This window comes from Dromiciops gliroides, chromosome 6 (genome assembly GCF_019393635.1).
Source record: "Dromiciops gliroides isolate mDroGli1 chromosome 6, mDroGli1.pri, whole genome shotgun sequence".
Classification (NCBI taxonomy): domain Eukaryota; kingdom Metazoa; phylum Chordata; class Mammalia; order Microbiotheria; family Microbiotheriidae; genus Dromiciops; species Dromiciops gliroides.
This window is the reverse complement of record NC_057866.1, coordinates 87425204-87431202: the sequence shown is the minus strand read 5'-3', so window position 1 is coordinate 87431202 and position 5999 is coordinate 87425204.

The window sequence follows — 5999 nt, the reverse complement described above, 5'->3', positions numbered from 1 at the left end:
AATGATCATTTTAGAAAAGGCTTCTATGTTATTATGAAACAAAGGTAAAACTTCCAGGTCTAACTCAGAATCCCTAGTGTTCGTTTTGTCATGGACACATCAAAAGCATAGCACATATTGTTAAGAAGATGGTAGAGACTGGTTCTATCCATCATCATAGTTCTAGAGAACCATTCTATACTTGATCTTAAGCAATGACCTCAGGTTACTTTGCATCACATGGGAATGTCATGGGGATGGGGGAGCAAGGAGATAGGGACAGCTAACACCTTGATTTCAAATCTGCACAAAAGATGTTTCATTTATTTCCTGTAGTAGAGTAAAACAAGATGTCTACAAATATGCAAATAGGAAAAGATGGAAAAAAGAGTAGCTTGCAACATAATCACACTTAAAGGTTTAAAAGGTGCTTTCAATATATACATACATACATACATATATGTATATATATACATATATATATATCCATAATACTGGTAGTGAATAAAACATTCAAACTCTCATTATAACAGATGTTCAACAAACTGCAAAGTGAACTCACAACTAATGATAAAACTGGGATTCCAGTCAAATGACTCTAAGACCTTTCAGTGATCATTCCACTTCACCATTTTTCTTGTGTACAATGAACAATATTATAAATATTAATTATTTTGGGAAAGATAAAATTGACTGAAATTTGGCATTTTGGGTATCCAGAAGAGCTAGATAACAAGCCAGGCTCAGTGAGTAGGTGAAATTCCTATGAATCTAAGTACATAGCTGTAGGTACTTCATACATAAGTGTCGGGAATATCCTATCCGCACTGCTTCATCTCACACATTTCTTGACTGTTGTCTTACGTCATTCTCTTCTAAAGAATCTATCCAACATGATAGTGACAATACTCTTGTCCTTCTGATATTATGGGAATGCCAGTGTAACACTTAGCCTTTATATGTGTATCACTCTCTTGTGAACATTTAGAGAGGGCAAAAAGAAATGTCTGCTATTGGCTCTGTGAGTTGAGGTTGCTATTGTGCTGGAGTATGTCTCTGCCCAGCCTCAGGCTGTAATTTTTGTTTTCAAATGTTCTAGACTTTTAAAGCAAGAGGGAGGGAGGGAAAGGCTTAGACTTCATGGTTTGTATAAGCAAAAAATAGCTATAATCCTCATATCTCTTGGTGTGCCTTCTATCATTGGCCATTGGGAGTTTGAATGGGTCAGGAATGATATAAGTACCAACACTGGGCCTGGAATATTTTCTACCCAACCCACTCCCATCTCCTTAGCCCAATTACAGAACATCACAATGACTTCTGCTTCTCCTTATCTCCTCAAATAAACACATACACACAGAGTCTTTGGATATATACACACATATATGTGTGCATATAAATATGTGTGTATAAACATATAAGGACTACTAAAGAATTTTTGCATATGTATGCATATTTATATGCATACATGTGCAAGGGCACTTTAGTAACACAATTCTTGCTTGTGCTATAAACACAGTTGTCACAGATTTGATACAGTCCATTGGCATGGGCAATACTCCTCTGCTATGACTTCTCAGAGGGGCTCTGCAAACAGTTCTGAAGCAAAACATTATGCCCCTTGCTGATATTTTTATGTAATTAAATGTGTACATATATTCTAAATGGTTTTTGGATGGAATTACTCAGACTTCATTCCACTCTGTCAGTCGATCATAATATTCTCTTCATGGAATATCAGAAATTTGTAATGTTCACTGAAACCAGTGTAAAATATGCTGATATTTTATCTTGTTAACAAGATGTATTTTTCTATGTTAGTTAAATGTATAATTTGTATAATTTTGTACATTAAAATGTATGCATTTTTAAAAATTAAAAGCTTTTCTTTTGAATGTTTAAATATTGTTCGTGTTCATTGCTACTTTATACCCACAGATGTGTAAACTATGTTCATACCAGATATCTTTGTCTCTCAGTGTTAAAATGGTTGTGGTCTTTGGGGTTGAATTAACCTAAAAGAAATAGTTTCATAGACTATTAGATCTGGGAGTTTGAAACATAGATGTAAGACTAAAAGGAGGCTAAGAGATAATCTATGACATCTCCCTCATTTGGCAAGTGAGGAATCAGAGACTCAGGTGGCAAAAATGATTTGTTCATGGTCACACAGCTAGTTAATAGCAGAGCCAGATTTAAACCTAAATCCTAGTTTCCTAGCTCCTACTTCAGATATCTTTCCCCTGCAAAATGATGGCATGAACAAGAATTGAAAGCATGCAATTTCTAACGTTTAGTCTAGCAGAAAGGGTGAGGGCTGCTAGGTGGTGCAATAGACTTGACTCAGGAAGACCTAAGTTCATATCTGGCCTCACACACTTACTAGCTGTGTGACGATGGGTCAGTCACTTAATCCTGCTTGCCTCAGTTTCTTCATTTGTAAAATGTTAGAGAAAGAAAAAGCAAACCACTCCAGCAACTTTCCCAAGAAAACCCCAAATGGGATCATAGAGTCAGACATGACTAAAAACAGCTAAACAATAACAACAGAGCAGAAAGAATTTAATGTTATGACTTAATGCCCTTAGTAAAATAAGTCAAGAAAGTTTAGAAAGATGATCTGGTATAGTAGAAAGAACACTTGTGAGGGATTTAGAAAATGTTTCCTACTCTGTCCCTAAATATCTGTATGACCTTGAACAGGTCCTCCAGCTTCAACTGCTTCATTTGTAATTCAATAAAACAAGTATTCATCATGTGCATACTCTGTATGTCATTGCGCTAAGTATTTAGGATAAAACGTTTAAGTTTTTTTATTCTCAAACTCAAAGAATTTGCAACTTATTGGGAGTGGGGTATGACATGTAAAGAGTTAAGGCAGAATGCAAATGGGGCAAAAAAGGGATGCCGAAAAAAGTACTCTAGAAAAAAAATTGAAGAAGGACACATCATTGGAGGAATTGAGAAGATTATACAGAGGGTGTGGTATCTGAACTGCAGCTTCAAAGAAGAGAAGGGTTTCAATAGGTAGAGAAATTGGGAAGATGTATTTCAGTGAGCTTAAGAGAAGGAATGGGGAAGGGAATGGAGAAGAAAATATTTTCTTATGGCACCAACCTTTTTATATTAGTTGTTATTTTTTTCTTTTAAAATCTTTGTGTAGGGGGGTGGCTAGGTGACACAGTAGATAAAGCACCTGCCCTGGATTCAGGAGGACCTGGGTTCAAATCTGGCCTCAGACACTTGACACTTATTAGCTGTGTGACTCTGGGGAAGTCACTTAACCCTCATTGCTCACTCCCATAAAAAATTTTGTGTAAGAATCAATAGATCATTATCTACGGCCAATGGACTTCCAGAACCATCCCCATGTCCCCTAAAGCAGAAAGTCTATGTTTGCACCAATGCATGGTGATGGAACCTGGCAGGATATCATGTAACAGTTAGTGATCCAATTGTTTGGAACAAAAAAAGTAGCAAAAAGGCAGTAGAATTTATAGCAGTAGAAATGTACAATCTAGCCAAAAGTTGTGACAAGTCCTAAATTCCAGGTTAAGAAATTAGTATTTTATCTTATTTATAATCTGGGATATCTGAAAGTTTTTGACTGGGGAAGCAACATTTTAAAAAATTTCATTAAATTTACTTGGAGAAGTAGAGGAGAGAGACTGAAGGCAGGGAGACCAGTTAAAAGGTCTTAGATATGTTCATTCTGCCCCACCTTGGGTTCTGAGAGGCTACTTAGGCATGGTATTGATTATTTAAATCACATGCATCTTAGCCTTTAGTCATGGAGGCTTAGGTTAGGCTTAAAATACTAAGGCCTGTTTTGTGGGTAATCTTATATAAAATACTTTTAAGAAGGGAGGGTGGATTTTTAATTTGGGTAAAATGGTTGTTCCCAAGGGTTGTTGTTATTGATCTGCGTTCCTCCCTGCATATGGAAACCTTGATAGCTACACCTACATATTCTTACCAAATGTTTGTTTTTATATCTTGGTTTGTTACGTTCCTTTATTTAGCTTACTGTTTGTTTATATTCAGTACAAGTTACCTATATGCATATACACACATATATGTATGTATGTATTGTGCGTGGGGGAGTATATAACATGACTAATTGATTCAATCTCTCCAAATCACATAGTTGCACTGGGGCCTGTGTGCATCTGCTCTAAGAAAAAAAGGCTATTACAATAGTCTAAGGAAGTAATTCAAGAATTTATTTTCCTTCATTAAATGTTTGTAAAAGGGGTTTTGTTTTTCTTACTTCCCCAGTTAAAGGGGAAGGAGTGATTGGAGGGAGAGATTTCCTTTTTATCTTCATGAAAATAAAATATTTGCTTAAAGAGCCTAATAGTATTTTTAAGACTTGTAATAATAATCACTGTTCACATGTTATAGCATTAAAAGATTTATAAAGTACTTTCTTCAAAATTTTTTGAATTCAAGTAATTCAAGTGTTGCTAACCCTATGTTATAGAGGAACCTCAAAGCCATGGTCACACATTTAGGACAGTCAGAACTGGCAATTTAATTCAGGTCTCCTGCATCCATGCCCAGAGTGCCAGAGTGCATTCCTCTACAGCAACTTGTAGTTAGAAAGACTATCCAAAAATAGATAAGAAAATAGGATAATGTAGAGATAATCCCTTGGAGACATCCTTTTCCATTAAGGACATTCCTCTGGTACAACACTCTCCCCACATTCTATTATATTTGAACATATATGTCTATGCATATGAGTATCAGTAACTATTACATTGAATTTTGCATTTAGCATTTAATGATTGTTTATTGAATGAATAAATGAATAGGAGAAAATAAGATAGTAAATCTTATTAGTGTCATATAAAGTGGAGGGGAACCAAATAAATGAAGGTTCCCCACCCCCACCCCCACCCCCCATGCTAATCACTTTGACCAACTCGTTTCCACTCCTTAGGACTTAATTTCTTATCTTTAAAATGAGGGGATTGGTTTACATAATTTCTTATGTCACTTCCATATTATATGATTCTTAAAAAGATTTTAAATCTGGTTTAGTTGTATTTATTTATAGACTAGAGTAATGAAAGAAGTTGGCTCATCAAATTCTCAGTAAAAACAGCTCAATTCTCCACTTTTTCCTATCTCCTAAATCGAAGTTGAGAGTATCTGTGGAAACTTTAAAGCGACAGAGATACAACTCATGGTATTGCTGACTCCGGGTATGAGACATCTTTGTGCTGGCAAACCTGCAGTGGAAGTCCTGAGGTTGGAGGTGTTGTGAAGCGGAGGGACCCAATTCCCTGAGAGTGCTGAAGGGACAGCTCCCAGAACTTGCCTTGTTCTACAGTCTGAGCAAGGGCTAGAATAGTCTGGGGAAGGAACAGCCCGAAATTGGCGTGGAAGGCATGCTTTTTCTTTTTGATAGGCTAATCCTCTTCTATCCTTCCACGGAGACTCTCCTGTCATAGGCACCGTATGACTAAATCAACCAGCTTGAGCCAAAGTGGGAGGGTGTATGGTTAAGGCGGGGGCATCAGAACTGGTGGTGATTACTTCCGTGTCAGGAGCTGTGTCTGTTAGCTCCGGGTACTTGGTGGAGTCTCCTGGCAGTAGTCACTGTCTCTTTCCCGGGCTAGTGTTCTGTTCCAGCGTCCTAGTCCCCCAATCCACCCCCACGTCTGTGCCCGAGGCAGAAAGAGGAGGAAGAAACCAATCTTTGCCCTCCTTCTGCTTGGTCGGATTGAACATCTTTGGGGTTGGGCGGTTTTTTCTTCTTTGGAGTCACAAAACGGATTTGGGGAGCAAATGTACCACGATTTACTAAATTATGTATATGCCTCATGGTGTTTAGGGAAGGTTGGTGACTGGGTAGCCGGCACAGCTGATTTGAGGAGTGAGTTCAAATCCCCATAGGAGGGAGTCTCGGCTCTCACAGAAGCAGCCCAGGCCGCCTACCTTTGAGTACTCTGCAGTGGGGCGCTCTAGAGGCTCCCCAGCGCTCTCAGGAAAAGGGGTTGCGGAGTTCAGCT